Source organism: Artemia franciscana, chromosome 20, assembly GCF_032884065.1.
Source record: "Artemia franciscana chromosome 20, ASM3288406v1, whole genome shotgun sequence".
Lineage (NCBI taxonomy): Eukaryota > Metazoa > Arthropoda > Branchiopoda > Anostraca > Artemiidae > Artemia > Artemia franciscana.
In genome coordinates this window covers 15,435,759-15,449,753 of record NC_088882.1, presented here as the reverse complement: position 1 = coordinate 15,449,753, position 13,995 = coordinate 15,435,759, and the positions used below count along the sequence as shown (strand labels likewise).

The window sequence follows — 13,995 nt, the reverse complement described above, 5'->3', positions numbered from 1 at the left end:
TAAGAGAACGGATCCGCTCCACTTGTGCTTATTCTTCCCATCAAGTTTCATTTCGATCTCTGCACTCTAAGCGTTTTCCAAGATTTCCGTTTCCCCCCTCCGACCTCCCCATGTCCCCGGATTCAATTCGAGTCGAAAATGGAGCATCTGAGACATGAGATCCTTCTATATATCAAGTTTCATTAAGATCCGATCACCTATTCGTAAGATACCTCAATTTTCACGTTTTCTAATAATTCCGGCTTCCCCCTCCAACTCCCTTCGATCTGAGTTACGAGGTCCTTCTATATATGAAGTTTCATGAAGATTCGATCACTCTTTCGTAAGTTAAAACTACGTCATTTTTTCTAATTTTTCAGAATTAACCCTCCCCCCTAACTCCCCCAAATGGAGTATATCCGTTCCGAGTATATCAGTCACGTATCTAGGACTTCTACTTATTTTTCAGACCAAGTTTCATCCCGATCCCTCCACTCTAAGTGTTTTCCAAGATTTTAGGTTCGCCCCCCCCCCGGTTTCCCCAAGATTTTAGGTTTCTCCCTGTCCCGGTTTTGCCTAAAGTAGCGAAACCGGGACAGAAGGACAGGCCGACAGAATTTGCGATCGCTATATGTCACTTGGTAGATACCAAGTACCATAAAAACGTGAAAGACGCAAAAAAAACATAAGGAATTAAAAAACGTTACATTGCAATATGATCTCAGATCCTCTGATTCCAGAGAAGTTGACCGCGACTGTAGTGTGCAAATATCGAACAAAATGTAGTGTGCAAATATCGACTGTAGTGTGCAAAATATCGAATAATCGAACAAAATGGTGGAAATATCGAACAAAATATGAATGCAGGCTTTATAAAAAACGCCACCTACGAATTATCAAAAGTTTGGTCATAAAACGAAATGTTATCCCATTCATGACATCAGCTACTCCAAATCGAAACACATTAACTGCATACATTTTTGAACAATTGAGTTATTGGGGCATGGAGAATCCGGATAAACCGAAAAGTAAATCTTGCACATTCCTGTGAGCAATCAATTAATACAGTATGCTCAGTTAGTTACTTCTAAAGGAACTAAGTATAACCACAGTAACCAGCGTGCCAAATCGCTGGAAAAAAACGTTACTATATTTGACTTGTAAAAGGAAAGCATCTATATAGCACTTCTCTTGCTCCAAAATTTGGTAGCCTATATAATTAATACATTTTGGGAATAAAGCTTAACGACGAGGTGCCAAACATTCCTTCTTACAAAAGTGGTTGAAGTGTACTTAACATGTATACCACCATTACTAAGTGGCTCGCAAACAGTGTTTCTTTTCAAAAAACACACAAAAACACTCAGACACTTTTCTTTCCAAAAAATCTGGAAAACCTCGGCGATTTTCGGTAGAAAATCGGTAGATGGCTCTCAGGATTCGGTAGAATTTTCAGTAGGACTGTTTTTCATTTTGTGTTTTGTTTTGGAGATGTTTGAGCAATTTGCGAATAAAGTACCACATTCTAAAAACTCAAAGAGCGATTCCGGAAAGAAAAGCGGGATTTCGTCGATCAAAATAAAGGTAGAATTACGCCGTCAATACCCTTTGAAAAAATCCCTAAAATAGCATGGACAACAACCATGAGCCATATCAAAAACAAAGAAAATAGATAACTTCGAAGACCACACTGCCTTTCCATGACGAAAGTAAAACAGTTCAAAATAGGGATGAAACCTTTTTATTGACAGTGAATAGATATAAAATTATTTAACTGGATATTTCGAAGACATATTAACACATATTAACAGTAAAAACACAGTTTTACTGCTGATGATGAACACTGTATATGTGTTCGAAATATCTTTCCTATGCTTTTCTCTCTTTCCTAGCATAGCATACTTCACCCGGATGTCACAATCTTTAACAATTTCCAACGCTCAGTTGTTTCTTCTCTATATTTCAATTTAGCCAGAGTTACAGTAAAATCAAGAAAATGTTAACCATAGATCATATGACAGAGAATCAGGGTGGTCTTCTCCGTCGTATCTAATAGGAACATATTCATATTTAACGATAACCCGCTAGTATACTGGGTTCTCTGAAGCGGATGGGATCAGTAGGGACCTACTAACCCCACTACTTTATATACACCTGGAATGTTCAATAAAAATATAATTAAAATGTACTTACCTTTCAATATTCACACTTTAAATGTTGAAGAGTAGACTAATCTAATCACTGGACATTTACTGAGTATTTAATTTCGAGATTCTTTGGGGATGCTTGACTTCGAGTAAGTTCTCTAAAAGTTACTTCGGGATTCCTTGGGATATTTGAATTTGACTAATTCCTGAAAAAAAAGGAGTGGTTAGACAAAAATTACATAATAATAATATAATAAATAATATATTAATATAATACAAAAACCATCCGTCAATGAGCCAAATTAAAAATTATAAGGAAAGCCGTATAAATTCCTGGAAGAAGCATTTTCAAACTTCCCTATTGAAACTTTCCTGTCCCACAGCGTCAGAACTAGAACTTCGTCTTCTTCCTTAACAGTTTGTTAAGTTGCAAGCTTACAACTGGAACATATTTGCAGAGCAAAACAAGCTTTAATATCAATCAAAATGGACGCAAACCTTTGAAATATACAACAGTCATAACTATCAGGGTTCAAATCGCAGAAATGTGGGGGTGGGGAATGTGTATATATGTATATATATATGTGTATATAGATATATATAGATGTATATATAGATATATGTGTATATATGTATACAGAAATGTGTATATATATCTTTTAAATCGGGGAGGAGGCAATTGCGTTTTATTTTTCAAACTCTTCAATGAAAATACAAGAAAAGATGTTCAAAGACAATACTTAAAGAAGTACTCACGAAATCTAAGGGGACTGGGATGTCAAAAAACGCCTTCAGTTTATTTAAATTTTTTTATATAAAAAACAATAACAAAATAAAACACACGAAGCCCTGCAAAAAATAAAAATAATTAAGAGCAGAAAATTCTTGAAGTAGCGTGAGGATCTTAAAAAACTGAAGCAAGTTATGTTTTCAATAAAGCACTAGTTTTACCAAATTCAATAAATGTGAGGAAATACCACAAGTCGATTAATTTGAACCAGCATTGCAGATATATGTTCAATAAACTACGAAGCAATGTTTACTCGTTTTAAGTTTTTCAGTTATAGCTCAACAGAAAGATTTGAAATGGGTTTCGGCATTTCAAGTCTAAAAGCAAACTTTTCCTCTTGATATTTGGCGTGTGGTATATGGCAACGTTATATTTCCGTCCTATATTACGGTATATTATATTTCCGCTATTGTAAGTGTCTGCTTTATTTACCCCAGTCTTATAGGAACAAGAAAATAATTCAGTATTTTGGGGCTTCTGACATTATTACTTCTTTTTGGAAGTTAGGCTCAAAATTGGAAAAGGATTATATTTTTTCTCTGGGCCCCTTCCGCCCCTTAGTTCGTTTATTTATCCGTTAGTTTTCATCTGTTTTCGTTTTATAATTGTGTTACATTTTAGAGGTTCTTTCGTTAGTTGAGTTATGATTGTTTGTATACGTTTCATCTCTCGTATAGTTGTGTTATTTTTCTTTCATTATATTTTATTTACTCCGCTTGTTTTTTTATTTTAGTGGGTTAAAAATAAATTATTATTATCATTATTATAGATGACGTATGGTATATGACTTTTTCCGCTAATAAACAGCGATTTTACTTCTCATGTTTTTCTCACAACATCTCATTTTTTTTTCTCATCACAAGTAGCTTCAAGGCACGTTTAATGCCCGACGATTCTTTCTAACATTACAGGATCTGCCAGATACTACCGGATAAGCTAAATTTAGAAAAAGTATTGGAAACAGGTAAAATTTTATCAGAACTCGACTACCGGGTAGAAACTTTTGAGTTATGTGGAACTTTCTGAACAAATATTTCTAAATTAATACATTATGATTAATACATTATTTCGGCCAACCATCTGTGGCTACACGGAAAGCAGGTCGTTCTCGTCTGGATTGGGAGGATGTCATAAATAAAGATTAAAAAGGAAATGGGAACTTCCTGGGAGGGTGTAAAGAGGGAGGCCTTGAATAGATTAGGTTGGAGGAGGAGCGTGCGTAGCTGTGTTGGCCTCAGGCGGCTTGGTGCTGGTTGAGTTATTAGCAGTAGTAGTAGCAGAATCATTAAATGATTCGTATATAAGCTGAATAGAGCTACTGAATACAGCTATATTAATACATCAAAATAATTTAACATTTGAAAGTACATGAAGTCTGAAAAAGTGAGTTAGTTCAGCAGTGAAGAAACTTTTCTTTGGTACTTAAAAGACGAGATCCTCCGACTTTTTGGTTACAACCACCAAATATATACACATCTAACATAGAAAACATTATTTCCTCCTGAGATTCCAAGAGGAATTTTATGGTGGCAGCTTTAGAAAATTTTGAATCCGACAAATAAGGAAAATTCATTGCATCAAGCACCCTGGAACGCTTTCCGGGTGAGCAACCAACTGCTTCCTTTTAAGGAATCATTCTAATGTAGTCTAGTCTAGTCCATCTGTCTTGTGATTTATTTAAAACTTTGGTTGTTTTCTTAACCAGTCGCCATCTATCTATTAAACATCTGTCTAACCTAGTCCCAATCCATCTAGAAAGACCAGAGCTAGCAACTGGAGTATGTTAGCTGTTATTTACCTCGTTTCATGTAACTTGGCAGGAATGATGAGAAATGAAATGAAATTATGATATGTATAAATAAAACAGGCAAATTTCTTCATGAACATTAATTATCTTTTTTTCACACAGTTTTAAAAAGATAGTGTTACACTAGACTCGCAAATTGCGAGATTCTATCTTTTCTGTTTATATATACTCTAAGAACATTTTCAATAAATATAACCATTAAAGAAGAAATACGTTCCGGAGTGATCATAAATTAGGCAAATAAACAGACATTCATTTGAGCCAGAAAGAAAAAATCCAAGAATAAAACTTTCCTTCACACAAACTGAACTTTTATAATTGCATTTCTTTTCCTTTATTGCCGTTACTAAAGAAACTTGTCACCTCAGGCAGAAACGACATAAAGAAGGAACATGAAAAAAAATCCCATGTTAAACGCAAAGAGGTGTGCATTTGGTTGCTTTGCGTGCACTAAAGACGACGCGAAATATACGGATAAGCAACATATTGCGAATGTGCCCGTAAGAGGGCAACAATGGGCAACTACCACCCGCAAATAAATAAGAAACTGTGCAAAATGGGCAAAATTTTGTTGTATTCAGAAAAGTTCTATAGTATTATGACAAAACAATAAAAAAAAACCTTTTCTTCTGCTTTGAAAATGATGAGAAGTCCCAACCAAGCCCTCACCTATCCTGGAAAATTTGCACATGATTGCCAATGTTGTTTACACACTGACTGGTAGATGTGGTGGTATATCAGGTAGGTCCAAAGTGATATAGTAGTCAAAACAAATTTAAAATAAAATAGCCTGGCCAAAATCAATACATGTCTTCAGGTGCAAGATAAGGTACAGTCTTTCAAACAATTAAATTCTAGCCTCCTAATTTTACAAATTCTCCTCTCGATTTATAGTGCTAAAGAAACATGCATACAATAATACTGTTATATTCCAACTATTCAATAAAACAGCCTACGTTCTTAATTTTCAATTTATTACAATAAATTTAATTCATTGAGACACCATCTTGTCTCTCTATGCACAAGTATATAGAAAGTACATACAATACATAGTATGTACATGTACATACTCTACATGTAAGTACGATAAAACTTTTTTAAAAGATATATTTAGAAGTTACAAGCATGCATACTTATAGATGCTCATAGCATCTAATTGAATGAGTTCTGTCTGGTGGTGAACATGGGCAAAAAGCAGTAAAATACAGTATGTTTAAACCATGGATTATTAATAACATATGTGGCAGCACAAAAACAATATTAACAAAAAAATTATACAGTGTGTGATGACAAGAATATCTTGCATATTCCCCGAACCCAAAAAGCAGATAAGTGACTTTTAGTATTATTAGTATGTCAGGCGAAGCAATAAATTCTTAGTGTACAACCTAACATTATTAGACACAAGAAATACAGTATCGCACAAAAGGGTCAGCGACAGCCTTCGTACAGAATCCGCCTTTATTAATCAATAATTGGACCATTCGTTCGCTATATTGACTCTAGTACATGCAGAATTAGTCCTATTATTATTCAGATCATGTATCTAAAGATTCCCATAAGCAAAATACTAAGCTTATAATGCACCTTTTTTCAAAGAGATGGAAAGGAATTGAAAGGTGGTAAGTACTCTTGCACCTTGTACCTGTAGTTACACCTATATGCGGTTGGTCCTATGTGCGCATCTGGGGGGTAAGGAGGGGTAGAAGTGGCAGAGCGGTAATATAGACCAAGGTAACCACATCAGTTGCCTGTTAATAAGTGGAGTTTATCGATATTGTCCTGACTAGAAGTGCGTTTAGTGTTCGTATCAAAAGTAAATATGCAGCAATTCATCAAGCTGCGTTCTGCCATCGACTTCTCGCGTTCTGCCATCGACTTCTCGCGTTCTGCCATCGGTACACGGAGCGAATTTGACTTTCAGTAGCATCCGTGGGTCTGCTAGTTAAGTCTAAAATAACAGAGAGTTGATACAACAAAAGTTTCTGTGTATCCAAATGAGACTAATGATAAGTTATCATTAGCAGCTAATCATGATAATGCACACAACCAAAAATCACTGGTGAAGGAATGATCGATCAGTGATGACATCAAAATGCTGCCACAGATGAGTCCAGATCTAAATTTTGTAGTACTTTATTGCTCTCTCGGATAAAAAAGTCTAAAATGTCATGGCTTGGCTATGACTGGAACAAGACAAGATATTTGTTATTATGAAAAATTGCTATCACAACCCCCCAATTCAAATTTAAGAGTCAATAAATAAAACATGACAAACAAAAAATCATAAAAAAAACGAAAACTACAAAACTGTCAAAAAAACATGCAAAACTTGATCTTTTCTGTAATAAAGGAGACGAAGGTTTTTCTATCTCGAATTATAGCATCGAATGAGAGACAAGGAAGTAACAGGCTGCGAAACAATCCGAGGTGGGCACAATTTGTATAGTAAGGCTCTTTCTGGAAAAAAAAGTTTTCCGTGCGATAGTTTGCCGTTGTATTCTTCAAGAAAGGGGGGTATATACCTTTCCTGTACTAAATCGCTTCTAAATGAGCGTTTTTTGAAGGAGGGAGAGTGGGCGCCTCCCAGACCTTGCGGTTGTCAATTTCCGTGGTACGTATGAAAACCGAAAAACAAGCTAGTATTGCAAGTATTGCAGTGATACAGGAGAGTAATATTTTGAAAACGACCGTATGTTTTCAAAATCTAACCCAGCATAATTCTTGATGAAACTTGAATTCAAGTATATATATATATATATATATATATATATATATATATATATATATATATATATATATATATATATATATATATATATATATATATATATATATATATCGGAGAAACTCAAGGTACGACTGATTACCAACTCTGAACACAATCTTGAATAAGACCATCTTTTCTATCCTTTAGTTCTAGCTCAAAATAAAAAATGTACACATTTAAAATATCTCCAATGAATTACATTTATTCATATCTCTTAAAATTCCTGGAAATGATATTAAGAGCCGGGCCAATTTCAAAAAAGGGATCCAATTTCTCTACTTTAGTTTCACTCCTAGCCCTTCCGAAGAAGAATCTTTTGTAAATAAGTAAAATGGAGAAGAAATCCCTTTTGAAATATTTCAACGCAATTCAGAATTGCGATGCAATTTGGAATGCGTACATTTGTGAATAGATGCGTACATCTCTTCAAAAGAATGAAAAGTCCTTCAGCATTGATTGATGAAAACATACGTTATAACTTCAGCTTCTTATTAGGGATATTTATATATCCCTTCGTTTCAGTTTTTTTTTTTTTTTTTCAATGACAGCACCATCTTTAATCTGAGAAAATGAACCAAAATTAGTGGTAACTGTAAATCAATTTTATCATGACAATGCTGGCTTTAATTCACAAAAAAATAGAGCCTCAATAGCAAGCTTTGTCTTCTTCAATCAAAAAGCAAGGTCAAGTCTTAAAATAATAGAAATTTCAGGCTTTTTTCTGCCCTTCAATTGTTTGGACGGTGAAAACAGACTTTTGTTGAGACAGAAGAAAAAGAAATTTTAGTTAATACTAAATTTTGTTTGGTAAAAATTCGCGGAAGCGCAATCATTGGGCAGGAAATTTAAAAAGCACAAGCTTCGAAATAAACTTTAAAATTTGAAGGAATGTTTGTGGGGCCAAGAGGACCTTAAGACAGAAAAAAAATATGGTAAGAATATTCCAAATATAAGGAATTTTAGCAGGCCTAAAGTCTCCATCAATGCTATAGGCATTGAAACTAGTCATCCTGCTTCTCTCCATTATCTAGTTTTGAACACTACACCTCATTTTACATTGCGACTTTCTGTAGTTTTGAAATTGAACATTAAAGATATGCAATGTTTACAAATAAAAGCATAAGGTTCTGAGCAACAGTAGGCCCCCCACCCATTCACAATATTTTTTTAACGTCTAATATGGATTAATTATTTAGTTTTGTCCGAGATTTCCATTTAGTGTTCTACGTAAATGCTAAATCAGCACACACAAAAACATATAGGGCGATTGAATTGGATGAACCACACGTATTTGCCTGGCAATTCGTTATGTGCAATGATTATAAATGTTTTTTCGTTTATTCTATTTTTCATTGATACCAAATGATTGCATGAATTCCCCCCGTGTGTGAAAAATACTTCTATTTACCCGAAATAACACAAATAACATGTCAATTCAATTTGTGTAGTTTGGTAGTATCTTTAATGCGAATAATAATCACTCAAAATCCATCGAAAAGGAAGAGGGCTGATTGGAGTTAACTTTATAAGAATTTACTATTTGTCTTATGGGTCTTAGCCGGAAGTTTAACACTACAATAGGTTTGGAACTTTGAAATATGTAAATGTCACTGTTGTCATTTACTACTCTTTTCTTCTTTATCATCTTTTTTCTAACTTATCCTTCCACATTTCTAGTAGTACAAGAGAAAAATAAATTAACTAATTTGTCAATTTTAAAAGCGTACAGATTCGAGTCAAGTTATTTAACCCCAAATTCTTCAAGCCATTGTATAAAAACAAATGATCCTCGTCGTTTTTCCACCAGTGGGGATTTTTTCAAGAATGAAATCCTTTACTTTATCTCTTTTTATAAGATCCAACTTAAAGGTTCAAAGAATCCCTTCTCATTTTAGAAAAATAAATACGCACATCAATGATCAAGGAAAATAATTTGTACCATTTCCTGGGTACGGCAAGTTAGCAGGAGGGAGACTAAAAATAGAAACCCGAGATGTCCATGTTCACTTCATTTCTATCCTTCACTAGCGTTTGTACGTATAGCAAAATGCCGATTTAAACTGAGGCAGCAAAATGCAGTAAACACCTTATAATAGCAATATTAAACTAGTTTTTTTGGAGGGGGAGATTTTTAGAAAACATAATGGATAACGACATGCACATTTAATGATTTACGATATGTGCATTCTGTAAGACTGATGGAGATTGGAAAGTATATAATATCTCTTTTTCTATCCAAAATAATCCTCAATTTTACTGGAAACAAGTTTCTAAACTTACTCGCTCATATTCGCATGAACCTGAAGAGATCAACATCTCTGATTGGGATGTTCATATTACATTAATTCTTTCGGCTCAGTCGCAACCTCTAAAGTCTTCTTTTTAAATATTTATCTTCCAAATAGTTACCATAGTAAGCACCTCGTTAATGTTCCATTATTATTTTCAGCTACAGAAATCCGATTCCTACAAACGGGTAAAGCCCCTCGTCCGGATTGTCTACGGATCGAACATATGAAGCATAACACTGCTTACTTTTAATGCACTTCTCTTCTGTTCCAGGCAATTGTGTCTCAGCAATATGAGTCAAAGCCCTTTATGAAGGTATCGCAACTTGCATTAAAAAACAATAATGAACCTTCAACGTGTAGTCCTTACAGGCAAATTAATACTTGTTTGATAATTAGAAAACCTCTTGAAAAATTCTCCTCCAATTTATCAATAAACGTTGTAATTTTGGCGACAGATAGTTTTGGTTCCGAAGCGGCATCAGAGTTCAAATGTACACGCCGTATTCTTTGATCTCGTCGTACGACCTCCTCTGACAAAGAAGATTATGGGAGTGTCTGCATTAGATATTTCCAAAGCTTTCAATTCTGTCCTTCATTCTCATGCTATTCCTACACTGCTTCGCAATGGAGTCACCCTGTCAGATGTTTTTGCTTATGGCACCGGTATCAGAATCCTCATGTTAGCATACGTTCTGTTTCACTTCTCACCAATCATTTTTAAGAAAAAGAGGGGTTAAATAAGGATCCATTATTAGTTTAGCTTTATTTAATAATACTATTCTTACAGCTACTATAAATATCCTTTCCTTTTCTGATTGATCGCTAATCAGATATCTGCCATCTTTCTTATGCTCATTACATACTCTCAGGGTTATCACCCGGTGAGAAAAAAATCACTAGATTTTAGTAATTTTTTGGCTGATTTAGTGATTTTCATCCACAATCTTTTGATTTAATGCGGATTAGTGATTTTTTGGCTTAGGCAATTTAAAAAAAAAATCCTAGAAATAGTGATGCATCGCTAGGGGTGGCAACCCTGCATATTCTTGCTAGTTAAAGATAACGAATCGCTCCAAACTACCGTAAATGTTGCCAAATCTACTCTTTCAGCAATGGAGCTTCCCTGTGAAGCTTCTAAAATCAGATCTATGGTATTCAGCTCAAATTCTGTTGCATGCAAGTCTCTTCTTTTTCATCTTTATTCAGACGTACACGTTGAATTAATCTAGGACTACGTTTCAGTTGCACCAATGAAGGACATACAAGCCCAAGGTTTTTCAGATGTAAAGGAATAACTTTGATAAAAATTTTGACATGAAAATGACCCCATTACGCAAAAATTTATGTTCGTTTTAAGTTTTAATGTCGCTCCTTACTTTATGTTGAAAAAATGTCAACATATATTATCTTTTTTATGTAGTGCCAGAAAACATGGCCCCACCTCCACGGAGAAATCCCCCTCCCAACAAAAATACCCTTTAGGCAATTCAATGACGAGTTCTCCCCCTGGAAACTTCCCCGTAGAAAACCCCAAGCAGAACATTCGTCCCCACCCACCACCCAAAAATGTATGTATACTTCCAATAACAAATACTACATATAAACAATGGGTTGATCTTATAACTTGAAGGCCTTTCCCCTGGGGCTGTGGGGGTCATGTTATATCCAAAGGCATATTTATCGGGCCTTTCAACCATGATGAATAAAATGGCTATCTCAAATTTTTATCGAACGATTTTTGGGGAAATGGTTGGGTGAGGGGGCCTAGTCGCCCTCCAATATTTTAGGTCACTTAAAAAGGGCACTAGAACTTTGAATTTCCGTTGTAATGAGCCATCTCACTATGTTCTAGGACCAACGGTTTGATACGATCACCCCTGGAAAAAAAAACAAATAAACACGCATTTTCTTCTCGCCAAAAAAAAAACAAAATTCCGCATTTTTGCACATAGGAGCTCTTGAAACTTCTACCGTAGGGTTCTCTGATATACTGAGTCTAATGCTGTGATTTTCATTAAGATTATATGACTTTTAGGGCGTGTTTCCCTTTTTTTGAAAAATATTCTAGTATACCTGCCTGGAAAACATTAAAAATCAGCTCAGAACGAAATATTATTGAATGAATGTTATTGAATTCCAAAGATAGCTTTGGAAGTTTCATGTTGTGTTACCCGCCTTGATTGAGATCTTTGACGACACAGGATGTATATTTTTTATGTTGGGTGTACATTGAATAGACAGCGTTTTGCTTAACAATTAGTTTTCGTTGATAATGCGTTAGATAATAAGATAATACGGAGATAGTAAGTTTTCGTCGTTTTAGAATAACCTCTCGTTCGCTTTTTGAACTGTTGACACATGTATGATCCCCTATGAACTTTTGCAAAAATTGTTTTGGAAGCTCTCTGTAGCGGTGGGAAAATTTGCAGATGGGCCCTTCGTCACTTGAGACTGCTAGCCGACAATGAGACTCATAGGATAACATTTATTTTACCGAACGTCCTTAAAGAATCTCCTACTCTTCCCAAGGGTTCTCTGTTCTCAGTAAAATGCTAGTTTTTCAGTTCTACAAACACAGGGAAATGTCATGGGTCAGTTTGTATGGGCTAGTTTTATAGATATAGGCCAATGATCTTCCAATTAAGAAGTAGTAATTTTGTTTATTTTAAGTTTCAACCTGGCTCTTTACTTCTATTAGATAACTTAATTTTTATGGCACTTGGTATTAACCAAGTGACATATAGCAATCGCAAATTCTGTCGGTCTGTCGGTCTTTAGGGGGAAACCTAAAATCTTGGAAAACACTTAGAGTGGAGGGATTGGGATGAAACTTGATGGGAAAAATAAGCACAAGTCCTAGATACATGATTGACATAACCAGAACGGATCCGCTCTCTTTGGGGTAGTTGGAAACGGATCCGCTCTATTGGGGGGGGGGTTAGTTCTGAAAAATAAGAAAAAATGACGTATTTTTAACTTATGAAGGAGTGATCGGATCTTCATGAAACTTCATATTTAGAAGGACCTCGTAACCCAGATCTCTTATTTTAAATCTCAATCGGATCAAGTGTAATTGGGGGGGGGGGGCAGTTGGGGGGACTGGATATCGTAGAAAATACTTAAAGCGGTGAGATCAGGATGAAACTGAATGGGAAGAATAGAAACCTGTTTAAGATACATGACTGACACAACCGAACCGGATCTGCTCTCTTTGGTGGAGTTGGGGGGGGGGGGGGTAATTTTGAAAATTGAGGTATTTGTAACTTATGAAAGAGTGACCAGATCTTAATGAAATTTGATATTTAGAAGGATCTTGTGCTTTAAAGCTCTAATTTTAAATTCCGACCAGATCCTGTGACATTGGGGGGAGTTGGAGGGGGAAACCGGAATCCTTGGAAAACGTGAAAATTGGGGTATTTTTATCTTACGAATAGGTGATCGGATCTTAATGAAATTTGATATTTAGAAGGAATTCATGTCTCAGAGCTCTTATTTCAAATCCCTACCAGATCTTTTGACATTGGGGGAGTTGGAGGGGGAAATCTTGGAAAACACTTGGAGTGGAGGAACCGGGATGAAGCTTGGTGGATAGAATAAGTAAATGTCCTTGATACGTGATTCACAGAATCGTACTGGATTCGCTTTCTTAGGGGGAGTTGGGGGAGGGGTTCAGTGATTTGGCGAGTTTGGTGCTTCTGGACGTGCTAGGACGATGAAAATTGGAAGGCGTGTCAGGGAGCTGCACAATTTGACTTGATAAAGTAGTTTTCCCAGATTCGACCAACTGGGGGGCTAAAGGGAGAGGAAAAATTAGAAAAAATTAGGTATTTATAACTTACGAGTGGGTGATCGGATTTTAATGAATTTTGATATTTAGAAGGACATCGTGACTCAGAGCTCTTATTTTAAATCCTGACCGGCATTAAGCCTCTTATTTTCCTTTTTAAATCAATCTATTGATTCATAGAATTTTGTTGGAGCTCATACCATATGATCCTTGGTTCTTAGCTCTTCTTGCCTCGTCACAAGTGCCATATGAGCTCTTAACTCTTGTTCTAAATTAATTAGCGATATGAGCTCTTAGCTCTTGTTCTAAATTAATTAATGTCAAACACTGAAATACATGCAGGTACAGAAGTGAGAAAAAAATGGAAACCAGCAAAGCAATGGCCAAGTTTCATTTCAATAAAACCAGGGGACTTTCAGACTCT

The 13,995-nt window shown here is 35.5% G+C and overlaps 1 protein-coding gene across 6 annotated transcripts in view; it reads right to left on the bottom strand.

The window, feature by feature from the left end:
• LOC136039799 (RNA binding protein fox-1 homolog 3-like) overlaps positions 1-13,995 on the bottom strand; it is a 242,340-nt gene that overhangs the window by 178,961 nt on the left and 49,384 nt on the right. For all 6 annotated transcript variants that reach the window (XM_065723687.1, XM_065723688.1, XM_065723691.1 and 3 more), the window contains one exon: positions 2,173-2,332. The gene's annotated coding sequence lies outside the window, so the exon portion shown is untranslated. The remainder of the gene's footprint in view (positions 1-2,172; positions 2,333-13,995) is intronic.